The sequence below is a fragment of the Giraffa tippelskirchi genome, chromosome 7, assembly GCF_054371585.1.
Source record: "Giraffa tippelskirchi isolate mGirTip1 chromosome 7, T2T-mGirTip1v1.2.pri, whole genome shotgun sequence".
NCBI classification, from domain to species: Eukaryota; Metazoa; Chordata; class Mammalia; order Artiodactyla; family Giraffidae; genus Giraffa; species Giraffa tippelskirchi.
In genome coordinates, this window is record NC_137281.1 from 97,674,358 (window position 1) to 97,694,883 (window position 20,526).

The following is a 20,526-nucleotide window of genomic DNA, read 5'->3' on the forward strand; positions in this document are numbered from 1 at the left end:
GTGAATGAACACAGTAATCAACCCTAAAATATTGCAACCCTTTGAAAGAACACAGAAATACAACCTAAAAGATCGCCCCATTTTCAAGGTTCTATCAATCCAAAGTAGTATCTTCATATTTTTAAAGTATAAATTGAAATAGCACACCACCTCCTTTTTAATTCTTCTGGATTCATGGAGACATAACTTCTGGTTGAATACCAGTTGAACAGACATGCTGGGTATCTTTTTCAGTGGTGATGGATTTCTCTTAAGCTTTCCAAACCACTCCACATCAACATTCTTGATTTATGTTGGCAAAAAGCGGCTTCCTAGAATTTTGGTTCCCCCTGAACTCTGTGTCATTGCAGAGTCCACGTGCCCCAGGGCATGCATTCTCAGCCACGTCTCTCTGCGACCCCAAGGATAGCATGCCAGGCTCTTTTGTCCCTGGAATTTTCCAGGCAAGGATACCGGAGTGGGTTGCCTTTCTTATTCCACGGGATCTTCCCTACCCAAGGATTGAACATGAGTCTCCTGTGTCTCCTTCATTGGCAGGTAGATTCATTACCACTGAGCCACCTGGAAAGCCCCTGCCTCAGGGAGGTACAGATGCACAAATCTCAGCAGCGTAAGTTACTCCAAGATATCACTAGAGAATACAAATGGGCTAGGGTGGCGAAGCAACAAACCATGAATACACATTTAAGCTGAAGCTGACAATGAAAATAACACCAAAAATGCACAGCCAATCAAGTGGAGCAGTGTGCTTTTCCTGATTGGGCAAGATCCAAGTTTCCCAGAGGAAGCACATCAGCTGTAAGCATACCCCCTTATCAGCTCCATTTTAATTGCTTCCAGATTCTTTGAGGATCTTCTAGGTAATTATGAGTTAGGTCCCTCTTAGTCATGTTAATTATCAATACATAACAGTGCCTAAATTTCTGCTTTTTACATTAATTGTTTTCCATAGAGTAGTACAAACTACTCATCGCTTGACTGGAATTGCAAAGATTTCTTCCCACCACACTGAGAACATTTTGACTGGGTCTAACAAGTGGATTTCAGAGGGACTGGCAGTCCATGGGTTGGGCTCTTGTGCATTTTGAAATAGCCTGTGTGTTATAACCATGGCACTCAACCTGAACAATCTTATTGTCCATTTGTTGTTACTGAGTCAGTCTAAGTCAGGATTCATCTGCATCAATGGGGAAAACTTAACCAGCTGCTTGTACTCCTTTCCATGGAGAAGAACATACATTACCTCTGCACTTCTATCCATACTTCCATTCACTCTTGCCTTGACAGTACATATAAACCATACCCTCCAATGTCAGCATTATCAGTCATAAAGATGATGTTGTAGTCATTTTGCCTTACTCTTTTGTCTTTCTTCTAGTTTTCCCTAGCACACCCCAACATTTGGTACATTCATTAGGAACACTAAGAAATTAAACAAATAGCAAGAATGTTGGGGAATAAAATAAACATGTTAAAAGATCTTGAGTGGCACTGGGCTTTAGATTTTTATGCATGGGAGAGATGTTTTGACCTTTGTGAGTTGTGGAGGCTTTCACTGGTCACAAGGTTGCTTTTCCCACTTGGATTTTTTAAAAGTTCTGTGACTTGGAAAAGGGGGCATAAGCTTCAGATCACATGATATTTCAATTCTGACAGATGATTGCAACTTCTCCTATGATTGCTTTATATATGGCTTTTTGTTTATTTATGGATTGTGACAGCCAGCAGGAAAGTTGTATGGCCCTCAGCAAAGACACAATTCTCAGGAGAATTATCAGGACAACTGGGCTTCACAATGAGGTGGCTGAGGGCCTCGGAATCAGCCAAGGCACATATGTGGGTACATCAGGCACCAACTGCGTGGGCCTTAGAGGGCATGGCCAACCCCATGGTGAAATCTTGGTCTTCACACACATGTACTGATGAATCAGGCCCCCTGCATACACTGGTGAGGACTCAAGGCCACACATTAAGTGGTCAAGCTAAGATCTGAAAGCAGACTAGTTGTGCACCACAAACCAAGTTTTTAACAATCTGTATTGATTTTCCTTCACTGATGCAACAAACTCAGTGAGCTAATACAACATAAATTTATTATGCTGCAGTTCTGGAGGTCATATATCCAAAAATAGGGCCCACTGGGCTAAAAAGACGGAGGAACCAGAGATCAAATTGCCAATATCCGCTGGATCATCGAAAAAGCAAGAGAGTTCCAGAAAAACATCTATTTCTGCTTTATTGACTATGCCAAAGCCTTTGACTGTGTGGATCACAATAAACTGTGGAAAATTCTGAAAGAGATGGGAATGCCAGACCATCTGACCTGTCTCTTGAGAAACCTGTATGCAGGTCAGGAAGCAACAGTTAGAACTGGACATGGAACAACAGACTGGTTCCAAATAGGAAAAGGAGTACGTCAAGGCTGTATATTGTCACCCTGCTTATTTAACTTATATGCAGAGTACATCATGAGAAACGCTGGGCTGGAAGAAACACAAGCTGGAATCAAGATTGCCGGGAGAAATATCAATAACCTCAGATATGCAGATGGCACCACCCTTATGGCAGAGAGCGAAGAAGAACTAAAGAGCCTCTTGATGAAGGTGAAGGAGGAGAGTGAAAAAGCTGGCTTAAAGCTCAGCGTTCAGAAAACTAAGATCATGGCATCTGGTCCCATCACTCCATGGGAAATAGATGGGGAAACAGTGGAAACAGTGTCAGACTTTATTTTTTGGGGCTCCAGAATCACTGCTGATGGTGATTGCAGCCATGAAATTAAAAGACGCTTACTCCTTGGAAGGAAGGTTATGTCCAACCTAGATAGCATATTTAAAAGCAGAGACATTACTTTGCCAACAAAAGTACGTCTAGTCAAGGCTATGGTTTTTCCAGTGGTCATGTATGGATGTGAGAGTTGGACAGTGAAGAAACCTGAGCGCCGAAGAATTGACGCTTTTGAGCTGTGGTGTTGGAGAAGACTCTTGAGAGTCCCTTGGACTGCAAGGAGATCCAATCAATCCATCCTAAAAGAGATCAATCCTGGGTGTTCATTGGGAGGTCTGATGTTGAAGCTGAAACTCCAATACTTTGGCCACCTCATGCGAAGGGTTGACTCATTGGAAAAGACCCTAATGCTGGGTAGGATTGGGGGCGGGAGGAGAAGGGGACGACAGAGGATGAGATGGTTGGATGGCATCACCGACTCGATGAACATGGGTTTGGGTAGACTCCGGGAGTTGGTGATGGACAGGGAGGCCTGGCGTGCTGCAATTCATGGGGTCGCAAAGAGTCGGACACGACTGAGCGACTGAACTGAACTGAACTGGGCTGAAATCAAGGTATTGGCAGGGTTGCATTATTTCTGGAGGTTCTAGGGGAAAACTCATTTCTTTATCTTTTCCAGTTTCTAGAGGTCACCTATATTCCTGGACTCATGGCCGCTTCCTCCGTCCCTAAAGACAGTAGCATAGCATCTTCAAACCTCTGACTCTCACACTCTTGTCTCCCTTTTATAAGGGGTCTTGTGATTACATTGGGCTCACCTAGATAATCCAGTTCAAAATTCTTCAAAATTTACATCTGCAAATTCTTTTATTGCTTTGTAAGGTAATTTCACAGGTTCCATGGACTAGGATGTGGACATCTTTAGGGGGCCATTTATTATTCTGTCTACCACACCAGGATACATCCACATGGAAACTGCATTTTGGATCATGGTCTTTGATGACATACTAAGCCCCACATTCTGGGAATGTCATTTTTTTCTGGGATGATTGCTTTAGGGGTTGAGGTTTGGCTTCTCTTCTAAACGTGGTAGGTGTGGCCCACCAGTGAAAATATGTTTTTGAAACTTTTAACCAATCAAATCTATGAGTGACTTGGCATTGAACAGTATACTTTTTGCAGGAACAACATCAACCCCAGTAAGAGAAAGCTTGGGCTGCAAACACTGGCAGAGCCTCTCTCTCTGCTGAGACGGTGGAAATCTTCCATGTGCTGTGCTTAGTCGCTCAGTCATATCTGAATCTGCAACTCCATGGACTGTAGCCTGCCAGGCTCTTCTGTTCAGGGGGATTCTCCAGGCAAGAATACTAGAGTGGGTTGCCATGCTCTCCTCCAGGGGATCTTCCCAACCCAGGGATCGAATCCAGGTCTTCTGCATTGCAGGCGGATTCTTTACTATCTCAGCCACCAGGCCCAGCACTTAAAGAGAAGAAAATTAGTTACTTTGGACTTAATTCATAAGAGCAATAGAATCTGATTTCACACTATGATTCCTTTGGGTTTTATCATCTTTAAACCTAAATTTGTAAGGGGATTAGTGTCTGGGTTTTAATTTTTCTAAGAGAATTACAATGGGAGAAGTTTATTCAAATTTAGGGCATCTCCACATTGTTGGCCTTTTATTAAGAGAATTTCTTTCTGAGCTCTCTCTGATTTTATTGCTGAACCTGTGAGAGGTTATATTTGACAACTGCAGTAGGTAAGATAATGGGAAGAGAAAGGAAATAGGGAGAACAATTTTGGTCTTGAAGTTAATTTAATTAATGCATTGTTATAAACCATTTCAAGTCTCCCTGGGGCAAACTTTCCTCCTGGCAGGAGCAGACCTACCCAGACCAGCCCTGCTGGATGAGCTGGTTTAAGTCCAGGCAGGATTTGATATCTGTGGTCAAGCCTGGGGAGTGGGCTGTGGTGAGCTGCTGTAAGCTGGTCCTGTGCTCCAGGACTCCAGGTTCTCCTTCGCTTCATAAGCCTTGAATGGAGTCCCCAGAGCTGTGGCCACCAAGAACAGACCACCTTCTCTGATATCAGGTTTGCTAGTTTGAAAGGTGATACTTTGGACTTCATCTGGCCCATTCCTTTGTCTTCTTTTCAATTGGATCCAAATTTGAGTAAAACATATGAGTGTAATTTATTGGGCTCCCATGAACTTTCCAGCAGTTCCTTTTTCCCCTTTAGATTGCTGTATTTGTCTTCCAACCAACCTCTTTTTCCAGGCAACCCTTGCAGGCATTTGAGTTTGTACTCATTTACTTAGAACAAGAGATCTTAACCATTTTGTGACATGAACCCCTTTGTCAGTCTGGAAAATCTGTGAACCCTTCTCAGAATAATGTCTTTATAGGCCTGGTGGCTCAGTGGTAAAGAATCTGCCTGCTATTCAGAAGATGCAGGTTGAATCCCTGGGTCGAGAAGATCCCCTGGAGTAGGAAATGGCAACCCACTCCAGTGTTCTTGCCTGGGAAATCCCATTGACATAAGAGCCCAGTGGGCAGCAGCCCATGGGGTCACAAAGAGTCAGACTTGACTTAGGGACTAAGCAGCAACAACAAAGGCCTAACATAAAACAGAAGATGACAAAGTAAACTAATCACATGGAAACACAGTTCTCATAAAGGGCTAAGAAACAAATCTGAAATATATAAACATGAATCTCTGTTAGTGAATTAAATAACAAGATCTAGTTTTATGATACTAATGTATTGAGTAGCACAAATAATATTTCAAGATATTTCTAGCCACTATAATAGAAAAGGTAAATATCTTTGACACCTATTGGTAACAAAGTGATAGGAAATGATAATTCTGACGTGGTATGTTGTGCACATTCAAAAATGAAAGAAATGCCAAATTGCAGTAAAAAGTTAGTGAAAATAAACATGTAATCTTTTTTCTTTTCAAGTTTATTAACGCTCTCCATGGAAACCCAAGTTACAAATCCTGGGCTTAGAGTGACTTCCTATTGCTTATTTGCTATATAAAAATCCCAGTAATCTACTTTCCCTAAAGGTCCTCTACTAGATCTCACTGTAGTTCTTCATACCTCATCCTGCATCACTCATCCAGGTTGATCTGCTTTTATCTGAAACAAATCAGATTTTTAACACTACTACACAGAATACTCAGATTTGCCCACATTCATTTCATTCCTTCAAGTGATCACTTCAAGTCCTGAGCCTTTTCACTATGCATTAAATTATACATGTTTCTTTAACAGTCTTGTCTCTGTGCATAGGAAAATGCCATAGCATCTCATCTCCTTAAAAAGATCTGCATATTCACTGAGTTTTCACAGAATTGCAAACTCAATGAGAACAGAAAATTCTCCTGCCTTATTTATCACTGTACCCCCAATTTGGGACATATAGAAGAACATCAACCAACATTTGTAGAATAAAAAAGCCAATCCATTATCCAATGATAAACTCAGATTTCTTAGTGAAGCAAATACATACCTAAGAGGATATAGGATCTAGGGCTTCCCTGATAGCTCAGTTGGTAAAGAATCTGCCTGCAATGCGGGAGACCTGGGTTTGATCCCTGGGTTAGGAAGACCCCCTGGAGAGGGGAAAGGCTACCCACTCCAGTATTCTGGCCTGGAGAATTCCATGGACTAGATAGTCCATGGGGTCAAAAAGAGTTGGACACGACTGAGCGACTTTCACTTTTCACTTTCAAGAGGATATAAACTACCTGGGAAACAAGAGTTTCATCAAAATGATGAAACTGGCTTTAATTCTTGGAATGTCTATTTCTTTATTATTAGAAAATACAAAAGTTTCTCCTTGCAAATGCTGCCCATATACACAGGGGATGAACAAGTACCTTAGTTTTCCTTAGAAAAGATGTAGTAAAAGTGTGTATCAATTCTCTCATTGCCTTTAATGGTGATAAATCTAAGTTTTCTATTTTGGGAACTGCTCCAAACAGACTCTTCATAACTACCTCCTGTTATGATGTTCTGGATGCTTTAATAAGCATATTTGCTCAATAAATCATGTTAACCTTTGCTCCTTTCATATTATTTAATAGCTCAGTACTCCACTATTTTTTCCTGAAATACATGAATAATGTTTTAAAACATGAAAAATTTCGGTCAAATTTTATCTTAGGTTTCAAAAATATGTATAGATGAAGCAGTTGCTTCTCAACAGTCATTGTTTTGATTGCGGGTTGGCACACATGGATTTGTTTTCTGAGTGGTGGTAAAATAAAACATTAATATGTCATAATTTGTTTTTAAGAGCTTAAATTGTTTTCCACACTGAAGACTGAGTTCTATCAGTGGGTTGTGAAATCATTTTAGTGAGTCACAAACATTATTTCTGAGGGTAAAATAGAATAAAGTAGAAAATATCAGAATACATTACATATAGTAAGTAATGTTTGATAAGTGGGGTGTGTGTGTGTGTGTGTGCACGCGCGTGTATTTATTAAGGGGTAACATAAATGTATTTCTTACTATGAGTCATGGTCAAAACATTTTAAAAAACATTAATTATGATCATTTTATTGAGTCTACAGATTAAGAAAAAAACTGTGACCTGGATATAACCCTGCCTAAGGTCACAGAGTTTTGGACAATTTAAGCAACATTGTAACTCTGGACTCCAATTCCAATCCAGTGCTCTCTCAAAAAGAAAAAGAACTTTATTTTTGTTTATTTAGATTTTTTGCTTTCTTCTCTTTTCTCCATAATGAACCAAGTATGGAGCCAGAATTGTCTGGTTAATTCACACAGAGTTCTCATCACCACAAGAACTTTTGCTTTACTGTTTGTGTTTCTTAACCCAGGAATCTTCAGCTAGCTGGATTTTACTGTGGGCAATAAAGCCCTGTATGGAATGGATTTGTAAAAGGATCTTGAAAATTTCTGTATCACAGAGATATAGGAATTAAATGGCATATAAAGAAAGCTGAGCGCCGAAGAATTGATGCTCTTGAACTGTGGTGTTGGAGAAGGCTCTTGAGAGTCCCTTGGACTGCAAGGAGATCCAACCAGTCCATCCTAAAGGAGATCAGTCCTGGGTGTTCATTGGAAGGACTCATGCTGAAGCTGAAACTCCAATACTTTGGCCACCTGATGCAAAGAGCTGACTCATTTGAAAAGATCCTGATGCTGGGAATGATTGAAGGCGGGAGGAGAAGGGGACATCAGAGGATGAGATGGTTGGATGGCATCACTGACTCAATGGACATGAGTTTGAGTAAACTCCAGGAGTTGGTGATGGACAGGGAGGCCTGGAGTGCTGTAGTCCATGGGGTCGCAAAGAGTTGGCACGACTGAGCCACCGAACTGAACCAAACTGAACCCATAAAAACTACCACAACAATGACTGGCCTCCTGGAAACACTCCATAGATATTCAAAACTAAATTCATATATCTGTAAGTTTGTCCTTCATGCGTATTTAATAGGACAGCCAATAGCTTAAGAGCATAAACTTATTTTGAAAATTACAATATCCTTTATTCGTCAAATGTGACCAGACGAGCAAAACGACTCTACTGCAACAAATGCCATTAGGCTAATATTGTATCTAATGCAATCAAGCCTATGTGTGTGGCAATACACATAACTACATTTATTATTTAATGGTGTAATTAATTATATAAAAATAGTAATTTTAAATATCTAGTGGAGAAAAACTTTTGGAAATAGACTATAGAATGATTGTTAAACAATATACTACAGAAATCTGTGGCATCATTTTCCCTGATTTTTTTTAATAATTACTCTTTAAAGCTGTCTCACTCTGTACTAATTAAGAGACTAAGGAACAAACTATATATATAACTAGTGTATTATTTGAGTAAAAATTCTTGATTAATTTTTAAAATATTTAAAAATTAAACACTGCCTTTCAATGTTATTTTCTAGAAGGACACATTTATGAAATAACTGTGATTTTTAAAGGAAAGAATTAAGAATTTCTACATCAGATTCAATACCATCCTCACCTATCTACTCAATTGTGTTAAGGTAAGAAAGGAGTTGACCATCCAAGAAAATGTTTTTCTCCCTTTAAAAAAAAATGTTACATGTGATACTTTAAAACTTTGTATTGCAGCCTGTTTTTAATGTTTGATAACTGTTACTGTGAATAACACATTTCACAAATTGAATAAAATCTCCTTTTTAAACTCTATATTAGAATCTATATTAGATTCTTTTTGGGCTTTCCAGGTGGTGTTAGTGGTAAAGAACTTGCCTGTTAATGCAGGAAACGTAAGAGATGTGGGTTTGATCCCTGGGTCAGGAAGATCTCCTGGAGGAGAGCACAGCAACCCACTTCAGTATTCCTGCCTGAAGAATCCCCATGGACAGAGGAGTCTGGCAGTCTGTAGTCCATATGGTCACAAAGAGTGGGACACGACTGAAGTGACTTAGCTCACACACACATAGATTCTTTTGTTAATAAACATTTGTGTAAAGTACCTACTGGTTGCTCTGAAAACAGATAAAAGAAGCTTTGTAGCTTTTAATGTGTGGATGTAGAGTGAAGAGTGGAGAAAGGGTTATAGACCCACATGTCAGCAACATTGTGGCACTGGAAGATGGTCTCAAGGGGAAACTGGAAAATCAAAATAAGAATCTGAATCTTACATTCAGTTTTGGTATCAAAGGTATAAATATTAGCCAAGAACTTGAGAAGGAGCAGGGCAAAATAAAAATGGCCTCTGTCCATAACAGATCCATGAATCTAGGGAGGACCTGAATAGAATCTGAGGAGGACCTCTCTGCATCAGCCCTGTGTGTTGAGATCATATTTTGTTGCAAGTCACTGGCCATCTCAGAACAAAGAGGAAGAATCAGCATCTCAAGATGGTATTTTCACAATAGCTGAAAAGCTCATTCTCTCCTTGAGCTCAGAGATGATCTCTAGCTCTGTTCTTTGACAAGTAGCAGGCTGTGGAAATAGGGCAGTGTTTTTCCAGAGATAAACAAGGTTAATGGATATTCCATGATGGAAAGCTGCTGGTTCTAGATGCTGCCAGCTCGCATTCAAAGGAACTTACAGAAAGGTTGTCTGGCTTTCACTCGCTTCACCCCAAGGCATTAGATTACCCAACGCAGGCAATAAACATACCTGTTCCGTGCTTTCCTAACTGTGTAAACTCTTTAATGGGGAACCCTGAATGAGAGGCCAGCTCCTGCCATCACCTAAAGTTCCAGGCAGTAGGATCCTACTGCGTCATATGCTATAATTCAGTCAGGAGCACCAGGTCCCAACATGCTAAACTCAAGTAGAAATGACAGAAATAAGCAAGCCCCTCCCCTCTTTTACACCGTTTGAAAATAACAATAGTTATAGCCAAGATACATGAGTCTCCATTAAAAAAAAAAAATTGGTGAAGCACTTAAATCTATTATAGCTAAAGAAGCAGCATCCAACAAGTTACAACTAATTTATACCCTCAGAATGAATTATGGACCCAGACTACCACATTTCATTAGCCAGAGGGTTAATGGGAGACCCTCAGGGTGATTTTGCTTAATGCCTAAAAAACAAACAAAGCAGTTGAGCCTTTTATAAAAACTGAAGTTCTACCTATCCAAATAAATCAGATCTCTGACAAGAAAACTCAAATTTCAAGCCACCTTCAAACCACAGCCATGAATGTAAACAGGAGAAAAAGAAACATCCTGATTATGCTATGTCTTCCTTAAGAGTTACCTCTTGCTGGTAATTCCCAGATTGCATAAATCACGTAACTGTGAATTAAAATTGGCCTGAAAGTCCAAGGAAGATTTGAGGATAAACAAAAATTCCAATCAATCTTGCTCATTGTGGCTATTTTAGTAGTCTTGAGGAAGTACTCACTAACTCTTTGATGAATGAATGAGTGACTTTCTGCTGGTAGGTACTGAAACAGATCTGTACGTGATTGCGTGAACTGAATATTCATTTTGCAGATGGGCAAATTTTAGGCAGGCTTATTTGTTCCAGCTCTTGGCAAGGCCTAAATAACTAACAGGCCAGTACTAAGGTGCAATCCAAATCTAACCCCAAGATGATTTTGTTTTGCTTTATTTTTTTTTTAATCCTTTTTGTAATTTAACTAAGAAGAAGACAATTTGCATGTTTTGCAATTACTCAGGTCTGAAGAGTAAACAGAAGAAAACTTTCTCATTAGTAGACACAAACCCAAATAGCTTGGACTTGACCAAGCTTGTTTTTGAAAGGTCACACAATTTCAATTTGATGAAGAACAAAAATTGATGCCATGTTTAGTACAACACTGAGGGCCAGTCTTTATATCATAGGTAATGATGTTACCTCTTCTTTTAGTCAATAGTTATTGAATACTGTATTAGTCCCAATAGGGTAGGTTAAACTGCAGTAACAAATAAGTCGACAAATCACAATGCTTTATCCCAACAGAAGTATGTATCTCAATCACACATGTGTTCTGCAATTCCAGAGATCAACCAGGGCAACTTTTACCCTCTGATAAGATGGCATCTAGGTCCAAACTGATACCTTTTATTTATGCAGGGTGATCTGACTAGCTGTGAGCCAAGATGACAGGTGTCAATTTGGGCTTAGTTATTTAAAAGTGGGGATGAATTCTTAACTTTCTCTCTCTTCCTAATACAGAAACCTTAGAGATGAAAAATTGAAATGAAAGTATCCTATGCTGGAGGGACCCTAGATAGGATCCTTGGGAAGAGCTGGGTTAGCCAAAATGTTTGTAAAAACCCGAACTAACATTTTGGCCAACCTAATATTAAATGTTTCTTTCATAGCTACTGTAGGCAAGAAAATGAGATAAGGCTGAGGATGTTTAGGCAAACAAAAAGTACACATTAACACTGTTGTGATTTGTGCCATTCTAGCACTCATCTCTAGCATTCTAGCCTTTCATTCATCCATCCATTCCTATACTCTCTAAATGACTCATTCATTTATAATACATTTATTAAATATCTAGCTGCTAAAATTTGTGTTTGGTGATGGCACAAAAAAGATGACTAATGTATTCCAACATGCAAATTAGTGTATAAACACTACTAAAACCACATTTCAGTATAGGGCCAGCTAAGATAGAAATATATGTTGTGTTATAGAAATACATTCATTCAGACAGCAAATGCCACAAACACTATGCTAAGCAGAGAAACTAAATAATCTTCACTGGCTACAGTGAAAGTGCTAGCCGCTCAGTCATGTCCGAATCTTTGTGACCCATGGTCTGTAGTCCACCAGGTTCCTCTGTCCATGGAATTTCCCAGGCAAGAATACTGAAGTGGGTTGCCATTCCCTTCTCTAGAGGATCTTCTTGACCCAGAATCGAACCCAGGTCTTCTGCAATGCGGGCAGATTCTTTACCAGCTGAGCCACCAGGGAAGCCTTGGCTTCAGTAAGGGGTGAATTAAAAGAAATGATGTTTGAGTTGATCACTAAGGGGTGAGCATGCATTTTTCCTGACCAAGACAAACCTTTATTAGATCTTCAAGTGAAAAAATATACTCAGCTAATTTTCGCTGCAGAATCTAATAGTCAAGAGTATAGGCTCAAGTCAGATGTCTGGTTGAGAATGTTGACCTCTTTATGTATCAGCCAGTTATTAGTGATTGACAACTTCTCTGGTTTTCTCATTGGCAAAATAATACCAATAATAAAAAATACCTGTTATATATGGTTGTTCTGAAGCTAAAATAAGAAAAAATACTAAACTCTCAATATGAAATAGTAAGCATAGGTTAGTAAATTATTACCATTTTCCCCAAAAAGGAAAGTAAGCCTCAGTTCAGTTCAGTTCAGTCACTCAGTTGTGTCCGACTCTTTGCGACCCCCTGAATCGCAGCACACCAGGCCTCCCTGTCCATCACCAACTCCCGGAGTTTACCCAAACCCATGTCCATCGAGTTGGTGATGCCATCCAACCATCTCATCCTCTGTCGTCCCCTTCTCCTCCTGCCCCCAATCCTTCCCAGCATCAGGGCCTTTTCCAATGAGTCAACCCTTCGCATAAAGTGGCCAAAGTATTGGAGTCTCAGCTTCAACATCAGTCCTTCCAATGAACACCCAGGATTGATCTCCTTTAGGATGGACTGGTTGGATCTCCTTGCAGTCCAAGGGACTCTCAAGAGTCTTCTCCAACACCACAGTTCAAAAGCATCAATTCTGTGGTGCTCAGCTTTCTTACCATCCAACTCTCACATCCATACATGACCACTGGAAAAACCATAGCCTTGACTAGACAGACGTTTGTTGGCAAAGTAATGTCTCTGCTTTTAAATATGCTATCTAGGTTGGTCATAACCTTCCTTCCAAGGAGAAAGTGTCTTTTAATTTCATGGCTGCAATCACCATCAGCAGTGATTTTGGAGCCCAGAAAAATAAAGTCTGACACTGTTTCCACTGTTTCCCCATCTATTTCCCAGGAAGTGATGGGACCAGATGCCATGATCTTAGTTTTCTGAACGTTGAGCTTTAAGCCAACTTTTTCACTCTTCTCTTTCATCAAGAGGCTCTTTAGTTCTTCTTCATTTTCTGCCATAAGGGTGGTGCCATCTGCATATCTGAGGTTATTTATATTTCTCCCAGCAATCTTGATTCCAGCTTGTGTTTCTCCCAGCCCAGCGTTTCTCATGACGTACTCTGCATATAGTTAAATAAGCAGGGTGACAGTATACAGCCTTGACGTACTCCTTTTCCTATTTGGAATCAGTCTGTTGTTCCATGTCCAGTTCTAACTGTTGCTTCCTGACCTGCATACAGGTTTCTCAAGAGACAGGTCAGATGGTCTGGTATCCTATCTCTTTCAGAATTTTCCACAGTTTATTGTGATCCACACAGTCAAAGGCTTTGGCATAGTCAATGAAGCAGAAATACATGTTTTTCTGGAATTCTCTTGCTTTTTCGATCCATCAGATGTCAGCAATTTGATCTCTGGTTCCTCTGCCTTTTCTAAAACCAGCTTGAACATCTGGAAGTTCACGGTTCACGTATTGCTGAAGCCTGGCTTGGAGAATTTTGAGCATTACTTTACTAGCGTGTGAGATGAGTGCAATTGTGCGGTAGTTTGAGCATTCTTTGGCATTGCTGTTCTTTGTGATTGGAATGAAAACTGACCTTTTCCAGTCCTGTGGCCACTGCTGAGTTTTCCAGATTTGCTGGCATATTGAGTGCAGCACTTTCACAGCATCATCTTTGAGAATTTGAAATAGCTCAACTGGAATTTCATCACCTCCACTAGCTTTGTTCATAGTGATCCAAGGCCCACTTGACTTCACATTCCAGGATGTCTGGCTCTAGGTGAGTGATCACACCATCATGATTATCTGGGTCGTGAAGATCTTTTTTGTGCAGTTCTTCTGTGTATTCTTGCCACCTCTTCTTAATATCTTCTGCTTCTGTTAGGTCCATACCATTTCTGTCCTTTATCGAGCCCATCTTTGCATGAAATGTTCCCTTGGTATCTCTAATTTTCTTGAAGAGATCTCTAGTCTTTCCCATTCTGTTGTTTTCCTCTATTTCTTTGCATTGATCGCTGAGGAAGGCTTTCTTATCTCTCCTTGCTATTCTTTGGAACTCTAAGGAAAGTAAGACTGCAGTATCCATAATGCTATTGCTAAATGGACTAGTTTCCAAATAGAGTCCAATCTGTGTTACTGAACAGCAGTAGTTGAAAAAGATAAGCAAGGTATCTCACTACCCTCTGAGCAACAATATTTACTGTTTTTATCCTGTTTTACAATAAAGCTGTGAGATACCTGCAGTGTGAACCATGGTGAGTACATATTGATTGATGAGAGCCTGAATTTTTAGACTTTGGATCTAAAACTGAAAAATCCTCTGCCTAGAACAACCTCCATTACTCTGATCCTTCTTCCTCTCTTGGTGTGAGCTCAGATATTACGTCCTCTAGGAAGCCTTACCATGCTTACCACAACAACGAGCCCTTCTTATGTTCTTCTGCCCTCTGAGCTTTCCTATAGAAACACTTAATGAGACATATTAACCTACCAATGTGTCTGCTATTCACACTCAAATCTGAGCACCATGAGGAAAAGGCCCACTGTCCTAAATTCATCACTACCACTGCAGTGCTGAAACAGTAGCTGTTGTGGAGTAGGTACTGAATATATTTTGAGGTCAGAAAGTATAATTATACCAGAAATGAAAGAGTATGGAAAAATTAAGATGGAAGCTACAAGTTGAGATTCCATGAGATGATGAACCCTTAAGTGAGGCTGTTAACAGTTGAAGTAGAGGAGAATGTATGTCATAGAAACCAGATGTAGAGAAATTTCAAGATCGAGCACCATGAATATAAATATCAAAGTCATTGAGAGTCATGGCTATAGGATTTCTCCTATAAATACAGCAGCTCAGTCATATATAAGGGTCTAATGACTTATTGAGTCTTTTTAGAAAATCCTTGTGAGAAAATTCCCCAAACTACCCAGTCCTGTATTCAACAATGATATTCCTTTTTAACAGAAGTTCAAAGACCAGAATGGCCCTCTTAGAGACAAAGGTACAAGCCTAAAACAAGATATCTTTGGACTAAATGTCAAAGTTCAATGTAATAGGCCTTGGCCTACTGTTCATAGAAGATATACTCCTAAATCTGGAATTCTGCAGTTCAGTTGAGGGTGAAGGACAATTCAGACTAGTTTCTCAACAGACACTAACCACGAGTTGTAGCAGTATTATTCCACTCATCACCCCAACAACTCTACTTCGTTGTAAAAGGAAAGGTCACTTCTATCCCTCCAATCCTGTTCCTCCAGCATCTCACATCTTTCTAGTTTTTCATTTCTACCATCAGTTTAGTTCAGTCACTCAGTCATGTCTGGCTCTCTGCAACCCCATGGACTGCAGACGCCAGGTTTACCTGTCCATCACCATCAGCTTACTCAAACTCATATCCATCTAGTTGGTGATGCCATCCAACCATCTCATCCTCTGTCATCCCCTTCTCCTCCTGCCTTCAATCTTTCCCAGCATCAGGGTCTTTTCCAATGAGTTAGCTCTTCGCATCAGGTGGCCAAAGTATTGGAGTTTCAGCTTCAGCATCAGTCCTTGCAATGAATATTCAGGACTGATTTCCTTTAGGATTGACTGGTTGGATCTCCTTACTTCAGTTAATTCCAATCATCATTCCACACACAAGGCACCACTGTAAACCACTGACCCTGTTTCTAGAATCATTTTAAATCAAAAAAATAAGTTTTAGGGTGTATTCCATTCAACCCCAAACAATGAAAACTAATGTAAACTAAAAATGCACATAACAGGATTTGAAACAATATATGAATAATTTCCTATTAAAGTAATTTGGTTCTTTGACTCTTGAATATGATAATAGAAGATAAAAAGCCAAAACTTAAATAAAAACTAATAGAGAGTTGAAAAACCCCGACAAATCCAAGAAAAAGCTTTGGCATATTTGGTATTAAAGATGATAATTCTTTTCAGAAATATAATCCAAGGGTCACAAGCAGTCTAAGAGATTGTGCAATGTTCCAGGTTGCTAGATACTTCTGGTATAGGAGACCTAACTAGGAAATAGGAATGATCATATGAAGAAGGAAAAGTGAGCATAACAATATTCTACATTGAGAATGGACTCTGGATAGATTCATTACATAATGATGAGAGCTGTTCTAATAAGCAATATAAAAGTGTATTTACATTCTTGTTGGTCATTCCTTTTCTTAGAAAAAATGACTTTAGGGATAAAGTGATATATAAGGGTACCTACATGCTTAGTCACTCAGATGTGTTGGACTCTTTGCAATTCCATGGACTGTGACTCACCAGGATCCTCTGTCCATGGGATTTTTCAGGCAAGAATACTGGAGTGGGTCGCCATTTCCTCCTCCAAGGGATCTTCCTGACCCGGGGATTGACCCACGTCTCCTGCATCTCCTGCACTGGTAGGCAGATTCTTTACCACTGAGCCACCTAGGAAGTCCCAAACTGTTATAGACCATTTTACAAAAGAAAGAGTTGTATATTCCATTAATAGTTACGCCACAAACAGCAAATGCATGTAGCTATTCATACTCATTGAACAACCAGATCTATAAGCCATGGTGTTTAAGTCATGGTGGTATGAATTTTTACCTACCTGGTCCATACTGTGTAGGTAGTACAAAAATATACCACCCAAACTATTTTCATGAACAGATGTTCTGAATGGGTCTAATCATGAAGGTGGTGTGCTGATATGACAATCGACACTGATAAACAGATTTTATTTAAGATACAGTATGAAGACAAAATTAGTTATGATTTGTCAAGAAGAACAAAGACTGTTCTCTTCCAGAATTCCTGAGTTCAATATGACAGTGGTTACAAATTTGTTCCTCATATGAGGTAATGTTTTCCTAAGGATATTTAACAATATTTAGCCATCAATTAACTGGCATTGCATCAAAAGAAACACCTGTGTTCCTGCTAATCTGGTGTGGTTTCTTAATCACATTGACAGGAAGTTAGCAAAGCATGTGATGTAGAAACGAAATTAGCAAAGCTCTGTTGTATATCTGGAGGAGGCAATGTCACTCCACTCCAGTACTCTTGCCTGGAAAATCCCATGGATGGAGGAGCCTGGTAGGCTGCAGTCCATGGGGTCGCTATGAGTCGGACACAACTGAACGACTTCACTTTCACTTTTCACTTTCATGTATTGGAGAAGGAAATGGCAACCCACTCCAGTGTTCTTGCCTGGAGAATCCCAGGGACGGGGGAGCCTGGTGGGCTGCCGTCTATGGGGTCGCACAGAGTCGGACATGACTGAGGTGACTTAGCAGCAGCTGTTGTATATCACACTGTTTAGTGGGATCTATAATGAATCCCAATTTGCTTACATTTTTGATGAAACTAAAAGAGCAAAATAAATCCATTATCCTCAACTGGGAACAGGTAGAAGCTAGAATATATCACTTGAAGAGAGAAAGAACTTCACTCAAAAAAAAGGATATCATTTGATAAGAGAGTAAGAATAACTTTTCAGGTGAGTCAGTGTCTGAGATACAGCAAGAAAAGTTCTTTTGAGGAGAGTAATAATCCATATAATCATAGAGATTTCTGTGATTGAAGGAGGAAAGAATAAAGAACCATCTGGAAGCTGTTGCCTGTGATGGGAACAGAAATCCCAAAGCTTAGGCACATCAGAAGATGTACCAGATTTCTTCAGGAGATCCTTAACACATCCCTTAAGTTATTTATCATCTTCCCTTTTTAATCTGTTATTTGTTTCTAACTCTCTTTACAGTAAGTTTGGTTCTTATTCATCTTTGAGGTCCATAGCACCTATCATAATTTATATATTCTAAGAATTAACCTGATATGTCAGTACTTTTAATGAATTCTACTATCAATGTAGTTCTTTATTCTGTGTGTATAAATTTATTCAGAGCCAAGTGTTGAAAGTCACATTCATCATTTACTCATTCATTTATAATGGGTACTTACTAAGCATTTGCCATATACTATAAGCCCTATGAGGCAATAAGTAGATGTTAAAGTCAAGATTTTCACTTTATAAGAACTTATAAATGAAAATAGTTTCCCTATTAGTAGAGAAATACTATTGCAGCATTGATAACCTAATTAAATCCCAATCCATTTTAATCAGTACTTAACTGGTTGCTTTCCAGTCCAGTCTACTCATTAATAGGGTGTGAGGTAATGGCTTCTGGAGGCGGGTGAAATGAGTCCTACCTACATAGCTTGGCAAGAAAACACAAAACAGTATCGGTTACCCTCTGTTCTTAGCCAACATGCACCTAGCTGAAAGGCCCCATACAGTGGTCATGTTTTTGTATAAATGGACAACTGCCCTGTGAGGTATGATGAGGGGAAGAGAGATGAACAGCAGAAGGGAGAATGCATGGCCACAGATTGCCTGAAGTCACTATCCGCTGTTTCATTGCTCCTGAAGATCCACCACTGAGAGAAAAGGCCAGCTATTCAAGGTGAAATAACACCACTTCTTAAATATGAAGATAACTTTGGGCTGCTCACAGATAACACCACTAACTAGATGAAAACATGCTCATACTCCTAAAGGGAGAAGAACACAGAAGGTAGCGTGGGCCCTTGACTAGAGATTTAAAGGGTTAAGTGGAGCAAGATGTGTACAGGCCTAGGTTATGAGCTGGATGTAAAGAATGCAGCTGACAAACATGTGATATCCTTGAGGTACCAGGACAACTTTATCCTGAGAGGTCAAATCTATCAGAGGCTGTCTGTGAGCTGATCCCCCAGCCAGTGACTCAGCAGTCCTGACACTCCCTGTGAGGTCAGCTACCCTCTGGGGAAGAGGAGATCTCTTCAGGCGCATCAGAATGACTCTGTCTCAAATAACTTTCCCCCGCCTTTATAGCTGAGCTTCCAGAGACCAGACAGTGCGTTTCTAGGAAAGAGGCTAGAAGCTGTGCCGTTAGAATCTCAAGGGAGATTCTAACTAATCTATGAGCTAAGCCTCACCTCAGACCCTGGAGTTTGATTCAGTATTACCTGAGCCTCAGTGCTTCCCCAGAGATCACTATTTAACCTCTCAAGGAGTTTCCTGCTGTTTTTCCCAGATGGGGACTTCATCTGCTTCGCCGTGCAAAATCTCTATTAGCAGACTGGTTTCTCTACGCAATTCAACTTTCCAAGTTTTGGGGCCTCAGGATGAGAAACTGTATTGTGTCTTTCTGTATCAAGATGGTGTCTTATGTATAACGTGTTGTTTGACACTCCTCTGAGAGCACAGACTTGCTTTGGAAATATCAAGGGACTATGCTTCAATCTCTATCCTGGTTACTCATTACTGCCACTGCAGCCTTCTCTGGTGGCTCAGATGGTAAAGAATCTGCCTGCAGCGTGGGAGACCCAGGTTCGAGCCCCGGGTTGGGAAGATCCCCAGGAAGAGGGCATGGCAACCCACTCTAGTATTCTTGCCTGGAGAATCCCCATGGACAGAAGAGCCTGGTGGGCTACAGTCCATGGGGTCACAGAGTCGGAAATGACTAAGTAACTAAGCATAAGCACTGCCACTAGATTTGGGAGAAACTACTTAAACTTCATGTTCATTACCTGTCAAATAGGGGTCATAACATCTAACCAATTTACACAATTATTTTGAGAATTCAATGAGATGAACCATTTGAAAAGTGCTATTAGAAACAGTATCATTCTAGACAAATACTCATTCGTACAATTTTAACTTTTCTTCTGCATGGACCTACTGTTTTTATTTAGTTCCACCACATTCTGCTTTGTATTGAAGCAACTTTTAAATTTCTATTTTCCCTTTGAAGCAGCAAGTTAGCTTGCATCTTTATGTCTCCCAGAGGACCAAGCCTAGAATTTTGCATGGTCAATGAATAGTGGGCAAAGATCCATCATATGGAAAGTGTACCCCTGTGGCACACAGTTTGTAGCTCTGATGGTTGTTTTCATTGCTCAGATTTTTAAAAATACACTTCAGGGGAAAATATCTTACTTATTTCCTCTTCAAATAGTAACTTCAGGTAATATTCAGGAAACTCCCAGGCAAAAAACTGCTTCTAGAATGTTATGAATGTCATTTTTAATAGCAATTTCCTATTACGTGAGGGAGACTGAGAGTACAAACTTCCAGTTACAAAATAAATGAGTCACAGGTATGAAATGTGCAGCATGGGGAATACAGTTCATAACTGTAATATCTTTGCCTGGTGACAGGTGACAACTAGATTTGTCATGATGACCGCTTTGAAATGCATAGAAATACCAAATCCCTGTGA

At 39.9% G+C, this 20,526-nt stretch overlaps 1 protein-coding gene across 1 annotated transcript in view; it reads right to left on the reverse strand.

The window, feature by feature from the left end:
• RASGRP1 (RAS guanyl releasing protein 1) overlaps positions 1 to 20,526 on the reverse strand; it is a 776,793-nt gene that overhangs the window by 655,903 nt on the left and 100,364 nt on the right. The gene's annotated exons all lie outside the window — the stretch shown is intronic.